This window comes from Erpetoichthys calabaricus, chromosome 7 (assembly GCF_900747795.2).
Source record: "Erpetoichthys calabaricus chromosome 7, fErpCal1.3, whole genome shotgun sequence".
Lineage (NCBI taxonomy): Eukaryota > Metazoa > Chordata > Cladistia > Polypteriformes > Polypteridae > Erpetoichthys > Erpetoichthys calabaricus.
Window position 1 is genome coordinate 164,312,334 of NC_041400.2, and position 25,492 is coordinate 164,337,825.

Here is a 25,492-nt window from a genome sequence, read left to right on the forward strand (position 1 = left end):
ATTCTTGAAGCACTTTTAGCCACGGGCTCATTCCAACACGGTGTGCTGAGAAGCACTTCTGGAAGCTTTTCTACCCACTGCTATCAGGCAATTTGGTGCTTCTTCCCAATGTACTCTTCAAATTCTGTCCCGTGAGTCTGCATCCTTGTTTTTTATGTTTCTGCTTTTGTATGCACCTGAATTTCCCAAGGGGTTAATAAAGTTTATCTAATCTAATCTAACCTAACCTAAAAATTACATTTTGGAATAAGGGAGGTAATCTGACATACACAGAAAAAAAAACATACACACACAGGGAGAAAGAGAAAGGCAAACACTACACAGTTAGTGTCCAGACCAGGGTTCAAACCAGAACTATGGAGCTACAAGGCAGCACCTCTAAGATATCACATGCACTTCCCTGACCAGGAGGAGAGAGTTAGAAGGACAGATCTAGCATGAAAACTAAGGGTGGTGATGAGAATAATTTCTCTGTGAAGAGGATTACTTCCTGATCAAACAATCAGTAATATTTTCTCTTAGATCTGGAATGTTTTAGTCTGTATTTTGGACATGATCCTCACTCTGAGTAGCTGATCTCTGCATTCTATGAATATATTTGAGGATCAGAGTTGCAGTGCTCTTTAAATCCACTAGAACAGGGGTCCTCAATCACGATCCTGGAGGGCCGCAGTGGCTACAGGTTTTCATTCCAGCCAGTGTCCTAATTAGAACTCAGTCCTTGCTGATAATGAAAGTTGGTATTTAACTCTATGCTTTGTTGGTGCCTTTATTCATCAAAGACAAATTTGAGTCACTTTGTAAATCAGAGGTCCTCAATTACAGTCCTGGAGGCCTTCTATGCCTGCAGGTTTTCACTTTAACCAATTTCTTAATTAGAACCCTTGTATTGCTTTAGTAGTAAATACGTTTTTTGGGCTTAATTTTAGTTGTCTTGCCTGTTACCATTCAGAACCCTTAATTGCCTATTTTAGATTTTAGCAGCTGCATTTACGTTTTAATTGTTGCCTGTTTTCTTGATCAGACATTAGTTAATAATGAGATGCAGATAACCAATAAACCAGCAGCTCTCCAGCTAACGTGCTTACCATGAAGTATCTGTGATAAAAAATGTTTAGAAATGAATAAGAGGGGAATTAGAAGGACCATTAAGTTTAAATCTATTCAGGTCCACAAAAACTCATGGATACTGTTCTAACAGGACTGTGATTGAGGACCCCTGCACTAGAAGGTAATGTCACAGGGTTTTAAAGAAGACCCTAGGCTGGATAAAAAATGGTCTTTCCCTCACGAGGCAAATATGACATTTCTATTGTAGAAGAAAGTGGAACCTAAAAGTTTGAGGAAGTGACAGGGAGAGGGAGAGGTAGAGGGAGAGATTGCTTGCTTTAGTGTGTGGTGTGGCCGGGTAGTATCCTTGATGTAATAGCTACAGAAACATTGTGTAATGAAGAAACATTTTATAGTTGTTTTGCAGCTTAGGTTACACTGTTGGTGGAACTCTGTTATGTGTATACCAGTTCATGCTCTGTATTCTCTGTTTATACCCCTTTTATGTATTTTCTGTTTAATTTAGTGATTTTACATGTTTACAATAGGTATTTATTTTATGGTCATAATATTTCATTTTTATGTTATTACTAGGGGGCTCCGCCCCCTGCTCGCTTCGCTCGCCAACCCCTGGTGTTGGGAATGACAAAGAGCGTGATGTATGAATGAGATATAGAATAGTGTGACGGTGTAGATGATGCAAATAGAAAGCAAACAATAAAGTGTGTGGCACAGTGTAAAGGTTTATTTGAAAATTTCTTTATACACGCCGTTTAAGTGTAAAAGGTAATTCCAGCTCAGAACTTGTAAGGTCATTTAAGATGGTTATTGTTGTGATCAGAGTTAAGTTTGTCAGAGCTTAGAAAGAGTTGTGTCTCTCCAGGAAGTAATGGAATGACTTGAGTATTAATGTTTTCCACATTAATATTTTTTGGACATAATATAGTGCGTTGTGTTAAAAGGGGCATTTGGTCTAATGAGATTGCTGTTCCAAATGTCTCTGTAACTAAGTCATCGCAGATAAAGGCTTGAGGAACTGTAATAATATGTGGCTGAAGTCCATCTGTATTGGTGAGTGTACCATCTCTCAGTTGTAATAAGCAATTGTTATGATCTGGTTCTGGACATCGTATCTTTTTTACTAACTGTATCTTTTGAAAGCAATGCCAATTGTCTGCGTATTTTAAGGTGCACTGAACAATAGCTGAGTGCATGGCATCTGGAAGAATAGCTAATCACTGTCTAAAATCTCCTCCTCATAAAAGTACCTTTCCTCCAAATCGAATATTATTATTCATAAACGTTTGTAGAAGTTTATGAATGGTGTTGAGTAAGTGACTTCATGCCATTGAACATTCATCAATAAACAACATTTTTTCAAGACGGATGTCACGTGCAGTGCCACCGTTAATGTTCATAGTGGATACCGATTTGTAGGATCTAATGTAGTTGATAAAGATTTCACTTTCAGGTACATCGTCAGTTATAAGCTTCTGTAGATATTCAGTATATGAATGTAAAGAAGGCAGTCTAATTTGACCCTTTTGACAACAACGTGTAAATGTATTACTTGTATTGCCAGTTGTTTCTTCAGGGAAGTGAACTGAATGACAATGATTGCAAATGACATTCATTAATCCGAATGAATTTTCCTGGTGTATGTTTTCCTTGTGCCGTTTGAGAGGCGCGTTGTTGCATGTGTAGTATTTGGGACGTGTTGTTTTGGAGCTGTAATCGATTTGCCTGTGCTGTGTGAGAAGCCCGTTGTAGCCTTCGCTGCCATTAACGTATGTCTGAGACGGGAGGTGTTTCGTTTGAATCCGTGCCTGTTGCGATGCAGCACTTTGATTGATAGATTGCGTCATCTGGATCTAGGATGTAGATTTGTGCATATTTGCGTTGTTGATTTGTTTCAGGGTGCACTGTTCCAATGCGATGCAGTATTTGTGCACATATGCGAAAGCAGTATGGGCCATTGCCTTTTGGTGGCCTGATATTTACTCCGGTATATGCAAAAGCAAATGAACTATTGTAGGATCTAATGCAGTTCATAAAGTTTTTACTTTTAGGTACATCGTTAGTTAGAAGCTTTAGTTGAGCTTTGCGTTTTTGGAGTCGAGACATTTTTTCTTTTAGAAATATGGATAAGTAATAAGGAGTATTGCACTCACTGTTAATATGGAGCCTTTTCTGCGGTTGAACGGTTAATAGTGCCTTATTGTAATGAGATCCACCTATGCCGCATAGCCGTCTATTTTGTTGTTTCTTTCGCGTTCGTGTGTTTGTTCCTGTTATCATTTCCTTTTCGTTTTTGTACCCGTGACCGTGTATTCATGACTTGTTTCTTTCTCAGCATGCGAAATATGGATAAGTAATAAGGAGGATCGCAGTCACTGTTAATATGTTTCCTTTTCTGCAGTTGAACGGTTAATAGTGCTTTATTGTAAGGAGATCTACCTATGCTGACACCTATGCTGTCTAGTGTGAAGGTGTTGACGTTCACTTTAGAATATGTGGCTTTGGGTGTCACTTCTTATGGATGTGTGTGTGTGTTTGTGTGTGTGTGTGTGTGGGGGGGGGGGGTTGAGGATTGTTGTCGCGCGAGCGTCTTCTTTCTTTTTGTGTTCCTGTGTCTTGTTGAATCCCCCTCTTGGTGTGTGTCCCGTCCGGTGCCTGTGGGGGGGGGGGGGGGTGCCTTGCTGTTGTGCGCGGGCCTCTTTTTTTTTTTTTTTTTTTTTTTTTTTTTTGGGTCTAGTTTCGTGTGCAATGTGTTTCGTGCTTTGCTTGCGTTTGAATACTTTTTTATGTGCCTTTTCCTTTTTTCGGTGCTCTTTGCGCCTCATTTCTCCATTTTTCCTGTGCTCACTCCTTTTTTCTGTGGTCTTGTCCGCCTCTCACGGCCCCTCATCCACCTCTCTCGCCCTCTTTTGTCCGCCTTTCTCGGCTCCTCAGCCGACTCTCGCGGACTCTTTTTGCGCCTGCGCAGTACGTCTTTTTGCAGCTACGGCCCATTGCCGGATGTGCCTGCGTCCATCATCCGGTTTAGCATTCTCGGTTAGTAATATGGATGTTCTGATGTGGATGTATGTGTTCTATTATATTCCTTATGTTTTGTGGGTGGTTCCCCAATAGGTGGGGCCACCTGTCCATCTACATTTAGGAACAGCCCCCAGCCCTATAAAGGCTGTCGAGCCAGGCAGTTCAATGAGGTGCATTGGTAAAGCTTGGTGTTGGTGAGTTCACTCTTGTGTTTTGTATTTACTTTGTTTTAGGATTCTGACCTTTTTCGCTCTGTTTTTGACGACTCTCTTTGGATTACTCCATTGGCACTCTGTTTGCTTTTTGGAGTGCCATTTGGACATGTCCATCATGCCTTTTTGCACTCTTCAGTGCAATTTGATGTTACAGAGCTTTTATTAATAAATCTTATGTTTTATTAAGATTCTTTGCTTTGCTTGCACAAAGCAGGTTTTATGACTACCCTCCTCTTGTGGGTTTTTTGTGATATTTTGTGGACATTTCTAGTTGTTTTGCCAGTGCCTCATTTTGGGCCTGTTCCAGCTAAAACCAACAAGTTGCCTTGGGGCCTGGCTGAAATTAAGGATTCCTATTCTGGGCAAACCAGGTAGGCCTCACTTTATTATAAATGTAGCTATCTCTCCAGTTCAGGACACCCTGGATGGCCTCCAAATCTGCATTTTGACAATCTCTGTAGTGTAATTCCAGTAAGTCTAATGATTTTCTTCTTCTATAAAAAAAATATCTCATTAATTTTCATTTTTTTCAACTTACTTTCCAGATCTTAATTCACCCAAATCAAAATCCTGCCAAGCTGATGTGTAGGCCTATTTATTTTGCTGCCTCTTGGGTTTATGCTAATCCATCTAATTTGCTGCCAGAATCTTTATTATGAATAATCAAAATCTTCCCCCAATATAAATTGCTGTTTTTCTGTGTTTGTGTATTTTTTGTTGCTTACAAAATTTTCCAAACAAATACATATGATTATCTCAACCATTTTCAGAGCCTGCTTACTTCTGGCCAGCTTTGTGGGGAACTGGGACTAAAGTGGAGAGCATTGGGATTGTTTAGGTAAGCTCAATATCACCCCTGTTTTTGAGTTTGTTAAATTGGAGAAGGGCACCTATTGTAATGAACTAATGGCCATTTTGGGCATTGACATTTATCTTATGTGTGCTGTGCTGGTCAAACAGAGGAGCACCTTCAGCAACAGACTGATTCAAATGCGCTGCAGAAGAGAGCACTGTCGAGGTCATTTCTGGTAGCAGCGGAGTCTTCATAATCTCAAAAGATTATTGAGCTGATACTTGTACTATATAACCACATGGACTTTTTTTTGGAAAAATACACATTGTACTATTGCTGCTGTAACTTTGACAATTTTTGGAATCAATACAGTTTATATTAACATATCTTTCTATTATAAAAAAAAAAATCTTGAGACGAGACGTGATCTTTGGAGCAGAGATATTTGGAACAGAGAATTTTTGAAGAGTGACAGAGAGACAGAGACACTTTCACGTCCCGCGAGACGGACAAGTCACGTTATACTTACAACCTTTGGAAGCAAGTCCCGTGATTCACATGCAGAGCAGGTTAGAGATAATGGAAGTAGGAAAATTCAAAAGTCTCAAAAAAATGAGAGTAAAGATTTCATTAGCACAAACAAATGGAAAATATTACTCAGGGAAATAATGGAACAGCAAAACGAGATTGCATAATGTTTGAGGATATATGGGGGACAAAAAGGTGCTGCACAGGCTTTAAAACCCTTGTACTGCCGCATGAAATGCAGATCAGGCGGAGTGACAGCAGCAGCAAGCCAGCAGCTGATCGAGCAAAGAGGAGGTAAAAAAACAACTGTTATTTGTTTCCTATTGTATCACCGTTTAAAAAAGGGGTTTCCGAAGGAGCGACCGCGTCTCCTTGGAGTGTATTAAGCCTCTCCCTCTTCACAACGGTGCGAAGCGCTGGCATTAGGGGTAGGTGAGCGAAGTGCAGATCACGCGGCATGGCAGAGTCAGCAAGCCAGCAGCTGATCGAGCAAACAGGAGGTTTAAACAACACTGTATTTGTTTCCGATTGTCTCACCGTTTAAGAGGGGTTACGGAGGGGCAGACGTGTCTCCTTGGGGTGCGTTCAGCCCCCCTCTTCACAATGGCCCGTAGTGCTGGCAGGGAGGGAGGGGTGGCAAGTGAAGCGAGCATGGGGCAAAGCCCCATAGTTAATTGTAAAAATAAACAGACAAAAATCTTAGAGCATGCCTTTTTCCCTCAGTGTCCCTGTAAATGCTATCTATCTATGTATCTATCTATCTATCTATGTATCTATCTATCTATGGCAAAGGAATTTGAAAATAACTACATTATAGTACTAGCTACTGTATCATTATTATATTATATTGATAAAAACATGACATTCTAAAGCCCACTTAATATAATTAAAGGTCTTGAGGTGTCTGAGCCTATTACAGCACCACTGGGCAAAAGGTTGAAAAACAGCACAGGACAGGCCACCAGTCTACCTTAACTTCCACATCTCTAGGGATGTGAGAGAAAAACCAGAGTACTTGGAAAAATATCCTGCAGATAAAGGGAGAAAGTGTTATGGTTTAGTCATATCTCTGTCCCTGGTCTCTATTTTTTGTTTTTTTTGTGATTTTTGGTTATTTGTCTATGTCTCCAAAATTTCGATAAATGCCTAACTTGAGGGGGAAATACCATCAAAACCCCCAGCTAGACACAAAAAGGGCATTGCAGAATCTTTATAAAAGATTTATTCTTCACAAAAAAGCTTTTCAATACCAAAATAAGCTCCACAGAGCACGAAGATGCAAAATGGAGTTGCCTAAAACAATAAGACAAAAAAACTAAGTCCCAATACAAGAACCCAAAGAGTGGTTGAAAAACATCAAACAGGTCAAAAATGCAATGATTCACACAAAGAAGAAAGTCAAAAACTCACCAAAACTCCCAAAGTCTACTAGATCAATTATTTCTATGCCTTTGATCATTTTGAGAACCCAGTTTATGTCCCCACTAAGCCTTCATATTGTCATGGTACAGTACATGGGCAATGCACACTTTTTAAACTTGTACATTTTCTGTATTTGTGTAATGACTTGGCACTATTTAAAATAAATATTCTGGGGTCCCATTACACTGCAAGTGAAAAACAAATGCTCATAACAAATTGTAGTCAATTTATTCCCTTTGCCTTAGCTGTCAAGGATGGCAAATTAGCAAGCTGGTTTTAATATTGAAGTACTTAATTAGAAATACATACTATGACGACAACAGAAATGAAACGAACCTTTAATGACCAAATACAGAGGTTAATACGAGACTAATTGAACCATATGAAAGAGATAAAATTAAATGAGAAATCCAGGACGCCATCATTAATGATGTTGCTCCAATTAGGCCCAAATTAAGAGTGTTGTTTCCCATTTTCAGAGTTAATTAGAATATTCTTTTGAATTGCTCTGCAAACCGCTGCGTTTCTTAAACATTTATTAGAGAACAAATATATCTCAGTGGTGCACATGTTTTCCAGCTTAATTCCACTTGAGGTTAAGTATCCTTCAGTCACATGGATAAAGAAAACTACTTAAACCTTTGAGATTTCTGGTTAAAGCTCTAGAGGGGCTGCCTACTTACTCTTTGAGCTTCTTATATGCTTTAAGCTGTGTCCCTTAAATTATCTGCATTTCTTTGGAATTTTATTTGAACGCACACCACGGCCTCATGTGGCATTGCCAAATGATCTTTTGAATTACCCATGGCTTATTATTGTATAGAGTATATACAGTCCTTTAGGAAAAATAATATATATGTAGAAAACAAAGAGTGCATGGTAAAAATGTTTGTAAGAAGCGTAGGTGGAGTTTGAGTAATACGCAAAGGTAGAAGCTTAAATGTTGAAAATGTTAGTGATTATTATGGTGTTAAGTTTGTTACTGAGTGTTTTGTACAGAATGTACTTTTGCTAATTAAAGATGAGACACAGTACCTAAGTTAACCCCCTCTGGCACCAGAAGACTGCAAGCAGGTAGTTTTACGGTTGCACTTCTAAGAATCATCAACAGCAGCAGCAACTGTGATTAACATGGAGTGAAGGCCGTGGCAAATGCATAGAGACTGTTATAAATCTGAGTTTTATGAACATCTATAACATTGTTTTTGCTCTTTTTTAAGTTTTTTTTTTTTATAATTTATTATTAAAATGCTTGTTTTTCATGGACATTACTATTTTCTTCAAATTTAATTTTTTACTTTTATTGAATGTATTTAAAGCAAGTAATATTCCATACAATCTAGTCAAACTTAACAAAATTCAATTCAGCCCCACCCATGAGAAAGGCCAACAGCCAGAGTAAGGCCAGGTTTATACTTCACACGACATGACGCATGCTCCAGCGGACGCTCCTGCTACACAAGCGTTTTACTGGTTATACTTGAGTGCGTACTTTATGCAAATCTGGAAGAATCCACCAGGTGGCAGTGCGAGATATTATCACGGTGAGAACAGGCTTGGCTTCGCTGTGTTGTGAATTGCCTGGAACACCCATTAAATTCTAATGACACCTTGTACTGCAGCCCTGGGAGAACAACTAAACCCCAGGTTGCCACACAATTAGAAAACTGCTGGAACAAAGCAGTTCAATATCGAAAATCTATCGGCGCAACGTGACCAATGCTCATCCTTTTATTTGACCCCTCACCCCATGTCCTAGCTCAGCATTAAACTACAAGCAATATCCCAAATAAAGAAGAGGAAAAAAATTACATATATATATACTGTATTTTACATATAGACAAGAAAAACAAACAAACAAGTACATAACATAGTAATCAAAACCACCTTTCCCGGTTTAGGAGCATGATGTTCATGATTAGGAGCAACCAATTTGTCCAAATAGGTTAACTGTCTTTACTGTTTATGGCAAAGAGAAAGCCTAACGGAATACGCCGGCCGTCAAGCCGATAAAAAAAAGTTCAGTCCTACCGGTCCAAAGAATCGTCAGTGAAACCAAAGAAAAAAAAGAGTCCATCTCAGAAACGCGTCTCCCTTGTGTCGCTGAGTGAACAAAAAAAACTTTTTCCAGCAGGTGTATTTCTTGGCGCAACCTCGTCGCTTCCCTTTGCTCCACTACAAGATGTCTCTCTCTCTCCCCTTCTTTTCCGGTTTTAAAGTCTTCAGCACCAACAGTCCTGTCCGTGTTACGACCTCCACCTTAAAGGTGTATTTACAGTATCCACGTCTCCTGAAATGCACCCTAAGGAGAAGCAAACTGCCAATGGAACAATAGCACATGTGGTACTCACTACATCGTTACCGCAATATCTCTGAAAAGGATATTTAATGATTAAATCCATCAATCCAGGGATGTGCCCATTCCAGCTAGCATTGGGCACGAGGCAGAAACAATCCCTAGATGGGGCATCAGTTCATCGCAAGGTGAATACATGCAGACACATACAAACTAGAGTCGTTTTAGTGTCACCAAATCTGCATATCTTTGGAAGGAAACTAGATCACACTGTGGAAACCCAGCAGGAAACATGCAAACTCCAGGCAGAGAAAACCAGCGACGTGACTCCCTGTGAGACAGCAGTGCTACCACTCCATCACCGTGTCACCCCCATGTGTGTAATTATTAACAGTATTCATTATTTAAATGAAATTAACGATTTATCTGTAAAATCTAACATACATATTTTATAACACTTCATCATGAAAATGATATCAAGTATAAATCTAAGAATTCTAAATGTGCAGAGACTTGGAATATAATATATTTAATGTGTTCTGTGTGGTGATCTATTGCTGTTTGCTGCTGCTGTCAGGTCCAGAAGAAGCCCCAGAAAAAAAAAAGACAGCACAAAAGATGGTATGTGAGACTTTTAAAATGTAAATGTGTCATTACGATCGGGAATATTTGACGATTGAATATAAAAGCACCACGAATGCATCTGGATGTCGGCATTTTGCTTCACCACATGGAACCATTCATCAAACATCGAAGCGCGCACACCAATCCTGTAGGATCCTCAAAGCAGCTTTCTGTCACATGTCAATAGTAAACAGAGACTCTGACGTCACATTCCAGCTTTTATCACATTGTGCCCCCCAACTTTTTGCTGGTACTGCAACTCACGCATGTGTTGCGTTAATTTCTGAGGACCTGCTCAGAGGATGCGTCAAATGAACGCTGGAAACGCGTGGCAGCCATGATGCGTGCATGTACACGTTCTGAGCATGAAGTTTAAACGAGCCCTAAAACGGTTTACAATAGTGAAGAGGGAAAGAAGTCTGTCTCCCCAATATAAGTGCTTGTTCTAAAATATTATTGATTAGATCGTGCCAGGTTTTAAAAAAGATTTGATCAGATCCTCTAAATAAGATTTTTATTTTTTCCAATTTCAAATAGTGGGTTAGGATTCTTCCAGTTGAACAAGACAAGTCTACGTGCCAATAGTGTAGAAAAGGTAATTACAGTTTGTTTGTCCTTCTCCACTTTAAGCCCATCTGGGAGTCCACCAAAAACAGCTGTTAATGAATTAGGAGAAATTGTGACACCAAGGCTGTCTGAGAGGCATTTAAAAATATTTGTCCAGAATGATGTTAATTCAGTGCAGGCCCAAAACATGTGGCCCAATGAGGCTGGAGCTCGATTGCAACGTTCACAGGTTGGATCTTGCCCTGGAAACATTTTGGACAATTCTAAATGAGACAGATGTGCTCGATATATAATTTTGAGTTGAATAATTTAATGCTTTGCTCATATGGAGCTTGAGTGAATTCTGTGCCTGGCTGCTTTCCACTCTGTTTCTGAGATGTTGAGTAAGAGATCCTTTTCCCACTGTACTTTGGGATCTTTAAAAGGAAGGGACTTTAAAATGGTTTTATATGTTATAGAAATGTCTTCAAGACTGATCAATATCTCTTCTAGAATGGAAATAGGTGAGAGGTCAGGAAAACTGAGCAGATTTCATTTAGCAAAGTTTCTAATTTGGAGAAAGTGGAAAAATTGTGTTGATGGGAAACTAAATTTAGAGTGTAATTGTTCGTAGGATGCAAAGACATAACTTAATAACAAATCTCTAAATGATTTAATCCCAAACATTTTCCAAACATTAAAAACTGTGTAAGTTTGAGAGAGTGGAAAAAGGTGGTTATCATGTAGAGGTGCCACAGTTAAAATATTCTCTAACTTGAAGTGCTTCTTACATTGGTTCCATATTCTGAGCGAATAAAGCACAATTGGATTATTAGTATATTGACGATAGCTTGTATTTACTGAAGTACAAAGCAATGAATATAAAGAAGTGCTGCAGGATTTCATTTCTATTGAAGACCTATTTCTTATTTTATTTTTAATGGGCACTGACATATTATTTACAGTTGCTAAGCCTGTTGTCAGTCGTGTGATCTAGTGCCTAGATGTAAAAAAATGACGAAATGTAATTGGTCAAGGAGATGAAAATGTTAAAGGGAAAAGAAGAAGGATTTTTTTGTGAGACTCAAAACTAGGAAGTCAAAAAGTCTGATAAAACCAAAATCAACACATTTGCAATAATTCAATGTAAAAAAAAACGATTACCTGAGGTCTAAACCTATTATTCAAAAACTATATAAACTAGACACATTAGAAAAACATTTTAATGAGAATAGGCCATTAAGCCCAACAAGCCCCTTTATTGTCCAAAAATACTTCAAGTTGATATCTGAAGGTCCCTAAAGCCCTGCTCTCCACCACACTGCTCGGCAATTTATTCCATATATGTGTCAATGGTTCTTTGCATGAAGATTAAACTTTCTAAAATTTCTGCAAAATCTGCCCTTTAAAATTTTCCATCCTTGTCCCTGTGTTCTTGTTGCAGAGTTTATTTTAAAATAAAAAAGTGGAGTCTACTGTACTAATTCCTTTCATAATTTTAATTAACATAAAGAGCAAAGTTTGTTTTAAGTTATGGAATGCAAAAATGTAGACACTAAGAATAGCATGTTTTATACCAGCGCTCTGATGTTAGATACCAAGTGATCAGGAATCACGTGACCATGCTTGCCAACAATAAACAAACTGGGGCACTCATGAAAAAGATGCCGCAAAATCGAAGTAGCCATGCTATTTTTAAAACGACAAAAAGAAGTTAATAATGTAAAACAACTAAAAATGATGGAAAAAAATAAATAGGAAAAAATATTCTTGTAGATCACACTTCATTATGTCATCATGTCACATGTCAACTGCATTTAAGATGTGGGCTTGAAGATTTTGGCTCCCCAGCTTTAGATCTCATTTCACAAAAAGACTTTGTTAATGGCAGTTAGTGGTAATTGAATCAAGATGGCATTAGGGTTTTCTTCGACTTCTGATTCATGTTGAGCTCTGTTGTCTCTTGATCATGATTTTTTTCACTTCCTGATTTTTTGCTCTTTAGTTTTTTCCCTTTGCACGATGCTTTTTCACCCATTGTCCATAACAGAGATGTTTGTGGTTCCACAACTCATCCTGTGCTGGCACAGAACAAATGGAGGGTTTTATTCCAGGCATGATGTTACAGACAACTTGCATTATTTAATTGTCCTCATCATTATTGGAATTTTTTGTTAATTTATTTCTCTTCTGTGACCATTTGGGTCAATGTTTATTTTCATTGTGGGGTTTTCTACCTTGGAGTATTCATTTTTGACATAATTCTATTTTTTATCTCTCTACATTTAAAAGTTATTTAATCCATTATTACACAATGCCATTTTTTATATGTGGGCACTGTCATTTTTGACCCATAGTTTACCCATCATTTTGATGTCATCAGTAAGACAGTACTTAAGCTAGTTTGACTCACATTATCCAAAATTGGATATAAATTCATTTTATTTGGTATTTTTGTATTTTTGGATTTATAAACATTTCTAGATGTTATGGATGTTGATTTCTGTGTAGCATTTAGGATTTGTGGACAGATTCATTGATCTTTAGGTTTATGTCTACTGCTCCGGGTCCTTTTCATGATGTTTTTCCTCTGTTGCCTTCGACACAGAAGAGTTCTGGACCACAATTAGACATTTTAATGAGAACCTTTAGTTAAATCTTTTACAGTTCATTCCATAAAAGTAAGACAGAGTTATTTACCCAAATTAAAATGGGTAATAAGTTGTTTTTATTCTCAGGTAACTGGCTAGTACATTTTGTTCCTAATTATTTGACTATATTATTGGTTTGTCTATGTAGAAATTGTAAATAAAAGCTTTGTGTTCTTGGACTCCTCAGTTCTTTTCATGTCTGGATATTTTTATCAATCCAACTCAAATCAGGGTGATCTATTCAAAAGCAGTGCACAATGGTTTTATTTCTGCACTAGTCATTCTGCACTAGTCATTTTTAGCACTAGTTACAATAACGGGTGCTAGAACAGTAGTGCATAAACATTAGTAGGAACAGTCTATATTAAATGGCAAGGGACTTTGACCTCATTCTTTTTGTTGGTCGTATTTTTCTTTCTTTCAGCCTTTCTTTTGTTGATGTTTACTTGCTGAGCTGACCGTTCTTTGTGGGCTGCCGCCGTGTATTGTGTGTCTTTAATTTTCTGTGACAGTGATACTGTCTTGTACGGCTCTATTCAATAAGGGCGCACACAAAAAGGCGAGCTTCAAAAGGGTGACCTCAATTGAGCGCGGCGAATAAAGGCGTTCGTTCCTTTTTGTGCGTGCCCTTATTGAAGGATGCCTGTGCATGCCCTTATTGAAGGATACCGTCTTGTACATCTGCTGGCTTGTACATCCGTAATATACTTTTAATTTTCTCTGGCGGTAATACAGGCGTGCGCGTCAGTAATATGCCTTTAATCTCCTCTGACAGTAATACTGGCTTGTATGTGGCTGTAATATACGTCACTGTATTGTGTACCCTTAATTTCCTCTCGCAGTAATACTAGTTTGTATTTCCGTAAAACGCCTCTAACTTTCTCTGACAGTAATATCGCGCATCGCACCATGTGCACTTCATCAGAAGACACTCACACACGGACACCTGGACGCACACAGGGATTTTATATATATAGATATTTTATAAAAGAAATGTTACATTTGAAGACAAAGTTGCATTTCAAGGTTCTACTTACACCAAAGAAAGACATTCTTCAGTTGCAGTTAGTTCAGAAGAGAGCAGCAAGAATGTTAACCAGAAAACGAAACCTTGAGCACATCTCGCCCTTTTCAGCATTGTTACATTGGTAACCAGTGTCCTTGAAAATTGATTTTAAAATACTAATAAGGGTATATAAAGTATGATATGTAAAGCTCTAAGTAATTTTGCTTCTTCCTATATTTCGGAGGGTCTGTTCTCCTTCAATTGCCTTTGAATACCTGCAGATTTAGTTTTTAATCTCCAGTATTTCATTCCTGACGTTTTTTTAAAAAAATGTTTCTGTCCTTTCCAGCCATCTGAGCATTAAATTCAGTTCTTTGTAATGTAAGTATGTAGTAAGTTTTCTTCTATATATTTTATGTATATCATTTACAGTAATCCCTCGCTATATCGCGCTTCGCCTTTCGCGGCTTCACTCCATCGCGGATTTTATATGTAAGCATATTTAAATATATATCGCGGATTTTTCGCTGCTTCGTGGGTTTCTGCGGACAATGGGTCTTTTAATTTCTGATACATGCTTCCTCAGTTGGTTTGCCCAGTTGATTTCATACAAGGGACGCTATTGGCAGATGGCTGAGAAGCTACCTGGCTTACTGTTCTCTTTCTTTTGCGCTGACTTTCTCTGATCCTGACGTAGGGGGATTGAGCAGGGGGCTGTTTGCACACCTAGACGATATGGACGCTCGTCTAAAAATGCTGAAAGATTATCTTCACGTTTGATCTTTTCTGCAGCTGCTTCCTGAAACGACATGCTGCACGGAGCTTCGCATACTTAAAAGCTCGAAGGGCACGTATTGATTTTTGATTGAAAAACAAACTCTGTCTCACTTTGTCTGCTCTTGAGGGAGGGGGTGTGAGCTGCCGCCTTCAACAGCTTTGTGCCGCGGTGCTTCACATACTTAAAAGAAAAACAGCCCTATTGATCTGTTTGCTTTTCTCTATCTCTGTGACGTGATCTGCTCCTGACAAGCACTCCTTTGAAGAGGAAGATATGTTTGCATTCTTTTAATTGTGAGATGGAACTGTCATCTCTGTCTTGTCATGGAGCACAGTTTAAACTTTTGAAAAAGAGACAAATGTTTGTTTGCAGTGTTTGAATAACGTTCCTGTCTCTCTACAACCTCCTGTGTTTCTGCGCAAATCTGTGACCCAAGCATGACAAATAAAAATAACCATATAAACATATGGTTTCTACTTCGCGGATTTTCTTATTTCGCGGGTGGCTCTGGAACGCAACCCCCGCGATGGAGGAGGGATTACTGTATTAACTTCTTTTCTTATCGATTGCAAGAAGGAGACACAACAAAGTGAAAGAGTTGGTGCCTTGGTGACCCCCATTTAATCTGCAAGAATGCACAAAATACAACACACAGTAATTTGTGGCGATGTCTTACCAGACACAAGTTCAGAAGAGAACTGACAGTAATGGTGCGGTTTGCAGTCATATGGGTTCCGGGCAGGAAGGGGAGGGTCCTGGAGGATGAACAACGGAAGTGACGTCAGAAGGCAGAAGGTATCAGACAACAGTGCCAACCCCTGGTTCGGCGGAAAAATTGCCATCTTCAGAGCCCTTAAGCTGTCTCCCAGCACATGACACTATTACTTTGTTTTTCTTTTCTTGAAAGTATTTTTCTTTGATTTCTTTTAAAGCACTTTGAGCTACATCCTTTATATGAAAACTTGCTATGTAAATAAAAATGTTTTTGATGTTGTTATGCTTTCTTCCTACAGCAGATGGGATAAGCTGACATGGTAATTGAAGATTCTAAACTAGTCAAGCCTGATTATCAATCACATACTAATCTACCAAGCTGAGGTCTACTACACTACTATGTACAATACATGTTGAAGACTGTTATCTGTATATATAAAAGCCAAATACCACTGACTCACTCATCACGAGATCTCTCGAACCATGAGGACTTGGGACTTGATATTTTGGAATGTAGGTTTCCCTTGGCCTAAGAAATGGTTTTAAAAATTTTGTGGTCCAAGCGCGTTCTGTCTGTATGTCTGTCCTCTTTTCACAAGAGAAATTACTTAACAGATTTAGATCTGTTTGCTTTCTATAATTTGCTTCAACTTTCCGGATGATTTTGCGACTTCTCTCATCTCGCTAAATACCATAGTTTGCTTGTGGTCCCGATGTATTTATGCAAATCCAAGAGAGTGGCTGTGGGTCAAGAGCAAAGGGGCGGGGCCTTCCTCATTTACTTGCCAGCCTCTGTTTGAGCTGGTCTATGTCTCTCCACGTGTTGGAGTGCACCTTGCCTCCGCTTAGCTATCGATACCTGTTTGTTCAACAGACATTATTATCTACAAATGGTTAAGGAGTAACGTCTGACGTTTTTGAGAGAGAAATCTGTTTTAGAGGGTAGCTACTGATTGCCAGAGATATCACGGCCATGTGCTTTTCTCCCCATGCGGGGAACGCTCTCCCGTCAGAGCTGAACACGATCAGATACAGTGCCAACGTCTATTGATTTTTAAAGTTTGTCCTGTTTTATTACTATGTGGGCGCACCACGGGGTACAGCTAGTGTTATAATATGCTAAAGGCCATTTACTGCAGCCTTATGATAGTCTGTCGTTCTTGACGTTGCTCTGCCTCCCTGTAATCCTGTACTGTAAAAAAAACAGGTATGGAAAAGTGGTGGATGTTAAACTAATTTGTAAAGTTCTATAAAACATGTATGGAAAAGTGCTGGATGTTAAGCTAATTGGTAAAGTTGTTAAGCACAACAGGATGTCTACTGTAACAATATGCCTGAGTAGTTAGTTCCTGGTTTAAATTACCCAGTGCAGGCGGGAGTGCTTTCACTTTTCAGTTTAGAATGCAAACCCCTTATGTTCCAATAGAAAGGAAGTGCATTCAAATCAGAGTTTCACTCCCCTGACACCTCTGGCAAGTTCAATTCTGCCTCAAAGCTAAACTCATCAAGATCAGCCAGTTGAGATATGCCACATCCTTTAGTCCAGTGATACAGATGATTGACGATTTCCTGAGAACAAATCTTAGAGCAGCTGTATCTTTTTTAGCAAAGCCTTCAGAATTATACACAGTACTCCAAATGCAGTCTGACTTGTGCACTACTGAATCTGAGTGACATCCCCCAACCACCCAAGTTTTCAAATGAAATGATCATTAAGTAGTTAGTGCTGCTTGTCTGCTATTTGTGTGAAGCTTTTATGTTATCGGTGTTTGTTTTTTCTGGGAACTCAGATATTGTACCAAAGACATGCATGTTAAGATAATTGCCAACTCTAAAGAGGTGTTCCTCTACTGGGCTGATTCCTTACTTGAGCGTGATAATGCCAGGATAGCTTCCAGCCCTATGTGAGCCTATGTGTGGGGTCAAACAGGGTTGTGAATGTTATATTTGATGATGTAACCTAACATTTTGTTTTATGCATAACTTGGAGTGTAATAATGTTGGTTTAAAATAAACATGTCAGTCCTTTTCAGATTTTGGTTCTAGCAGAATAGCTTATACTATTTATATAGGAAAGGATTGTTAATTGAGCAGCATGGTGATGCAGTGGTCATCCAGAGACATGGGTTTAAACCCACACCCAGTTATTGTCTATGTAGATTGTGTACTTACCTTTCATCCAACTGTACATCCCAAAGATGTCCATGTAAAGCTAATTTGTCACTCTAAGTTATGTGTGATTGTAGGTGTGTGCATGTGTGTTGCAAGAGAGTGTTCTGCACAACCAAAGCTGGTTACTGCCTTGCACCTGATACTGCTGGGATAGGCTTCAGCCTCCTGTAACACCAAGTGGGTTTAGACAATAAGATAGATAGATAGATAGATAGATAGATAGATAGATAGATAGATAGATAGATAGATAGATAGATAGATTATACTTTATTTGTCCCCAATTATAATGCAAACATATTGTAGAGTTGGATAGGTCTGATGTGACATAGATATATCATGGGGTTTAAGGTTCCTGACCTCAGGCCTTAATCACGAGGAACACAATAAGATGGACACACATCTCGATGAGGTTAAAGAACAACAAAGCTTTACAGAAGCTCAACTGTAACTGTAAACAATTCTATGCATTTATCAGGATGTGGTTATATTTTCAAGTGCTAACCTTTCTAAGTATTCCCAGGGTTTTATGAATTATTTTTGTTTCCTCCTCGACTTTTTATTCCACCTACTTTGCTCATATCTGCACACTTCCTATATTTACATCATCCATATCTAGTTATTAAAGTAAATTAGGTCCAAGCACAGATCCCTAAGGCCTTTTAACTGATAGCTTGCCTTCTTATCTGCACTCAGAATTCTTTTTGTTTCCTGTCCATTATCCAGCCGGCAGTGCAGTACTTTGTGTTACTGCTTATACCTATTGCTTTAACAGTAGATTCACAATTCCCTTTTGTTGTGAAACAATATCATTGTCTTGCTAAAAGTCTTGTTACTCTATAATGCCATATTGCGTTAGTCCTATTAAATTTCACACAATTGCTTGACATTATCTGCCATTTTGTTTGTCTTTTAACATATCGCTGTCATACAGTTACTCTTCTAGCTTAACTCTGACTACACAGCAGTTTTTTTTTTCCATGAGCCAAAAGGAGAAGAGATTATTTGTCAATTATTACTTGAGATCTACTTTATATTTCTTTTTGTAAAGTGGAATTTCTTTTAGAATTTTTAAAATGTCAAGTATTTTTAATACCCTAAATGTTTCATAAAGTATGACATAAGAGGCTGCCTTTGAGGTATTTCTTTATACCAGGAGGATGCCAAGGGAGCCTCAGATGCGAATGTTGATGCGTATGTTGGTCTTTTGGAGAGGACACATTACCTTGAAGCTACTGGCAAAATTCATTGCCCAACGCAACTGAAGTCATTGGGCACCCAACTTGAAAACAAGTATTTATTTCAAACCAGCCTGCCTCTCCATGAAAATCAGAATCTAATCTAATTAAATGATGGATTAAATAAATGTCCAATAAAAACTGTGCATGGCCAATTTTTTACATTCAGGGGAAATTGCTGTGGCATTAATATAATGTAGCACCCAGTAGATTGCCCTCAAGATGGTTGATGCTGGGTGCTTGAGCTTTGGAAAGTCTAAAAGGATTTGGTGGAAAGTCTAATAAATGATAAACTCCGACTCTCATAACTAAGAAAACCCGTCTAAGAGAGAGAACTATTATTACCTTTAAGCCACTCTGAGCCAACTTAGCGAAGGGGATCCACAGACTAGGAGAAAAGAACTGAAAGTTTAAGTAGTGAGAATGGAGCTAAGAAAGTCCTTAAATATGGCACTTTCTGTTAATTACTTCAAGGAAACCGCACTTGTATAATTATGAGGGCCCCACCCCCTAGGCCTCAACAACAAGCTTTGAAAATAACATATTATAAAGCAATAGTAAATCAATTTAAAAAACCAAATAAAAATGGAAAAAATACATTCTTTAAGACAAGTAATTACCAATAAACTCAAATACAAATCAGCAGACACAATGATTATCAAAAGATAAAATAATTCACAAAAAGCCAGCATGATTCTGACATTTAGACATAGTCTTGCTAATAAAGATAAATTTAAAAATGCATCTTTTTTTTTCGCTATGGCCTTCCATCCATACTGAAATGATTTTTTCAACCACCAAAAACGTATTGTTTTGAAAACACTCTCAAAACATTTGAATGTGCAGGATCTTGCATTGCTGTTGTACTGCAAAGATAGAAAAAGAAGGAACTGCTTTTAAGGATCAGAAGATGAAACAAAGACAGAAACAAAACCCTCATCAAAACCGTAAAGATAAAGGAGATTCAACACAGCCCAATAGACAAAAAAACAAAGTCGAGAGGAAGAACAAAAAAAGGTTTGTTTTATTTAAGGATGGAGATAAAATGTCAGGGATGACCTTTTATCCTGTTATGCTAGTAATCTCATGTGCCACAAATGTTTGCGGTGAAACCCTGGTCGATGGGAAATTGAGAACCTGACAAGGTAGCAACGCTCATGAATATCCCAAAATAGTGATTGAAATGTTACAATTCAATTTTCACAACTTTAATCACAAAGAAAAGACTCAAACAGATGATTCGAATGGATTCTACAAAAATATAAACCTATAAGGAGACAACAAAGTTAATAAATTAAGCAATGGAAAGCCAAATAAAAAATAAATCGAGGAGTGTCACACGACAGCAATGTGGTTGGGGAAGACTTAAGTTTTTTGAAAATAGTGGCGCATAATTATTATGTGCTCAGGCAGTTTGTTTCGACAGTTGTTCTGATAGTTCCCTTTGTGACCTCATCTTTACTTTGGAAATTATCCCTTTCTAACATTTTTTTTTATTAGCTAAAGGTTGCTATGCCTTGAAACACTCAACTGTTTCACTATATTTGTATTGTCTGGACTCCCAGCCTATATTTTCCAAGGTTTTGGCCACCTTGTACTCATTGTTAATATTTAAAATCAGTTGTACTTCATCAACTGTCCAGCAAAAAAGTCCTTTTTTGTTTTTCCATGTCTTTTTGGCATATCAATTTATGGTTGAGTTTGCTCTATAAATAAATGGTGTGCTTGGCTAATAAACCACATGTGCCCAAAAGACAAGGTTTACATGTTTTTGCCGATTCATTGTGGATGACAATCTTTTAGAAAACAAACTTAAAATGCTAGTATGGATGTACAATGTTTAAGACAAAAATGGCATTGTTTCAAATGGATCCAAATTAGTGTGGACTAACCCCTTCTTAGTGTCAAATACAAAAAGAGTGCTTCACGTTCACTTTCTGGATTTCTAGTTTCTGCTCATTTGTTTATTCTTTCCTCTTGAATGTAAGCAGCCTATAGTTGCAAGTATATCTTGCCGCTCTGAGTTTTTAATTCAGCATTCAATCAATGCTCAACTACTTTTATTTTACTGCTATTGACTTACCTGCAAATAAAGCAAGTCACATTCACTTTATACAAAGAAAAGTCTATTAAATTACATTAGATTAGATAGAACTTTATTTGTCCCCAGGGGAAAATTCATTTTTTTACAAAAGCTCTTTAAATAAATAAATACATAAATAGATAAATAAATGTATAAATATACTAGGGGGCTTTGCCCCCTGCTCACTTTGCTCACCAACCCCTTTCTCCCCATGCCAGCGGCTGCATCTCCAAAACCCCTCTTAAATGGTGATACAATGGGAAACACATTTTTATTTTAACTCCTCTTTGCTCGAGTAGCTGCTGGTGTGCTGGTGCTGCCCTCAAGTTTTTTGCAATTCACTTGCCTATCCTTCCCCCCCGCCCGCCAGCAGTAGGCGCCGTTGTGAAGAGGGGGGCTGAACGCACCCCAAGGAGACGTGGCTGCTCTTCCAAAACCCCTCTTAAATGGTGATACAATGGGAAACAAGTTACAGGTGTTTTTTTCACCTCCTCTTTGCTTGAGAAGCTGTTGACTTTCTGCTGCTGCGTGCCGTGTGATCTGCTTTTCGTGCAGAGCTGCGAACGTTTAAAAGCCTGTACAGCACCTGAATATTCGATCTCTTTTCGCTGTTCCGTTATTTCCCCCGAGTGATATTTTCAGATTATTTGTGCTAATGCAATCTTTACTATCATTTTTGGAGACTTTCGAATTTTCCTACTTCCATTATCTCTAACCTGCTCTGCATGTGTATCATGGGACTTGCGTCTGAAGATTGTAAGTATGACGTGACTTGTCTGTCTCGCTGGAGGTAAAAATTTCTCTCTGTCTCTCTTCAAAAGATCACGTCTCGTCCCTGGGTAAAAGTCTTGTCTCGTTGCAAGTTTTTTTTTGTTATAATAGAGAGCTATATACACACACTATCCTCTGAACACATACTAGAATGACTAATAAGGAAGAACATTTTAAAAAGAAGGAAAAATTCTGACTTGGCAGTCATAGACACAGTAAACATTATGCAGGTGTTTTGTTGTTGGTATAAAGGTCTCCCAGTCGCATTTCTTGACACACTTCTGCTGAATGATTTGTTGGCTGAAAGTCCTCAGTGTTTATGTGTCAAAGAGAGGATGTGTAGCATTGTTCATAATGGCACACAGCTTTGTTGTAATTCTCTCCTTAACTATGATCTCCAGGGGGTCCAGAGAGTGTCCTATAACTGAGCCTGCCATTTTAATTACCTTGTTGATTAGGTGGGCCTCTCTTGAAATGATGTTACAGTTCGGCACACCACAGCATAGTAAATCGCACCATCCATTACAGAGTTATAGAAGATGTGAACAATGTCACTTCCCACATTAAAGGAATGTAATCAAGAAAAAAGAGCCTGCTCAGCCCTAACTTATATAGTTCCTTTGTCTAACCTGTCATTGATGTGGTCCCCCAAGTACTTGTAGGATTGGACCACCTCTGCATGCATTACCTGAATAATGACCGGACATTAAGGCTCCATCGTGTGGTGAAGGTCAATAAGCAGTTAATTGGTTCTGCTGATGTTAAGCTGCAGACAATTCTCTTTGCACCAAGAAACAAAGCTCTCCACCTGACTCCTCTCCTTTGTCTCGTCCCCCTTATCAATACACCCCATAAGTGCAGAATCCTCTGAGAATTTCTGCAAGTGACATGACCTGCTGTTATATTTATAGTCTGAGGTGTACAGAGTGAAGAGAAAAGGAAACAGGACTGTTCCTTGTGATGTTACAGTGTTGCTCACATCTGTATCAGAAACACAAATCAGGGAACTGGGTAAGCTGGGTTTGGTGGGGGTTTGGTTTGGGGGTATACATTTAAAAAAATATATATGCAGATAATGAAGAGAACATATTTCAAATATACTGTTGTCTGTTGGGAAAAGTAATGTGCTGCACGCATACTGTAGCTTGGGAGTAGCCTTACATAGCACATACAGGATATTTATTCATTGAATTTATGTCTTCCAAACAGTTTAATGTAATCTGACACAAAGGCAACACTTTTTAATTTTATAAAATGCTTGAAGGAGAAAAACAAGTAGAAAATTTGACAGTTGTTTCAGATTGTTCTGTTAAGTTTTTATTAACTGTACATTGCATTCTTTTGCTTGAGGATAGAGATTGATTTAATTTATTTCTTGTATAATAAGAATGCTTTTTTTACAGAATGTCAAATAAATGTTTTACCACATGTCCTCAGTTCATCAGTTTAAATTTAATCTTTTTTAATAACTGCAGTTTTGCTTTTATTCAGAAGCAATCTAGTGGTGCTAGTGCTTAGCCCTGATGCTCTTACAGTTCAGATTCTCGGCCAGGCACCGTCTGCGTGAAGGTCACACATTCTCTGTTTGTTTTTCTCTCTGCAGGGTCGTCTTAATGTATGGGCAAAATGGCCACTGGCCGGGGTCTCCAGGAGGAAAGAGGCCCACGATGTTTCTGATGCCTATGTACTGTATGTCTCCGTTTTGCTATCAAAATAGAGGCCCCATCGCACTTCATTGCCTAGGGGTCATGATGCTATTAAGATGGCCCTGTCTCTAGGTCTTCTGGGTTTCTGTTCCATTCTCACGTAACATGCAAGTTAGGTTAGTTGGAGATTCTAAATTGGCTCTCTGAGAGGGTGACTATACACTCTTAAACATACAAGGAACCAGGGTGGTTCTTCAGAGTGATGATACAGGGGCACCATTTTTGGTTCATAGAAGACCCATCTACATGAAGGCTCCAGAAAGAACCTATTTAGATCCATAATAGGCTTCATATGATAAATAACCATGAACAGATCACTGATCTGCAAAGTTCCAGTGGCTCCTGATTTTAAAAGCACTCCAACCCCTCTCTCTTGTTGCAGTCTAAGTTCAGATTTTCATGATCTGGCCTAGGGTCCTGCTAGGTAGCATAACATACATTGAAGAATTCAGCTTGATTTCTACATGTTAGGAAGTTTTTCAAAGATCAGAGAACCAACTTCATATGGAAAGAACGCTTCCCAGAATGAAATCAGGCAATAGCTCTATGAGGAACCACACAACCCAGGTGAGAATCATAACATGCTATTAAAGAACCAATATTTTTGAGTATGCCTTTCATTGCACTGGCAATATATCCTGGTTTGCAAAACAATTAAGGGCAACCAGGAGAAACATTTCTCCTAGCGTTTGTAAAAAAACAGAATTGTTTTGTTGTCTCTGATTGCAGAAAAAAGCTTTTTATAGAGTGGATTGGGGGTATCTCTTTACTAGACACTCTTAAAAACAATAGTTTTTTAATGAAAAATATCTTTAAACACTGGCCTAAGACCATTTTGGTGGAAAATATTGGTGTAGCTGTCAAGTAGTGTTGAACTCAGACTTATTCTTGATCCCCAAGTAACATTATTTGGACTGACAGCAGATGGACTAAAAGAATGCAACAACGAATTTCTTGTAATCTCCTATACTACTCTGTTCATTCACTGACTCATCTTGTTTTACCAGAAGAATCCAAGCACACCCTCCACAAGTCAAGGGGGGAAACATTGCCTTACATTTTTAGATAGAAAAAAATGTTCCTTACAAGGAATGGTGCAAGACCTTTTCAAAACTTGGCATAAATTCACTAATGTTGTTCGAAAATAGCCTGCTTAGCCTCTACTTCTAGCTGTTTTGTTTGTTTTGATGCATTAATATGCATGAGAAGCTGACCCATAATATATTTTTGATTTAAACAGCCATAGAGTTGTAGAGTTCCGCAGTTTGTTCTTTTGATTAAATTGTGTTTTGCTTGTTGTGGTGTGATCTTAAGCTAAATAAAATTAATACAAAACGAAAATGCTGAACAGAATTCATAGTCTTGGTATAAGTGAGGCTGAAATAACTAAGCAACCTATTGTTAAAAGGTTGAATAAAAAATCATCATCTTGCATTCTTTGTCAGAAATGTGCAGTTCCTTTAAAAAAAACAGTCATTTTCTAAACCGCTTAGTCCGGAACAGGGTCACTTGGGAGTGCTGTAGCCTATCTCAACTAGCATAGGGCGCAAGGCAGGAACAAACCCTAGACAGGCCGCGAGTCCATCACGTCATAAAGGTTGGTGGAACTGGAAGTGACGTCATCAGAGGGACCGGACCAGGAGTGACGTCATCAGATGCGCTGGAGCCGGAAGTGACGTCATCGAATGTGCTAGAAACCGGAAGTGACATCATCGGAGGCACCGGAACCATGCAGGATTTCTCAAGAATGGTCTGCAAGGGATTGAGAAAAACAGTTAGTGCATTCCACCGCCCCCTGGTCGGGTGTGGAATTTTCATTATTCAGGCCCTTTAGTTGTCAACTACTCACACGTGTGTGACAAG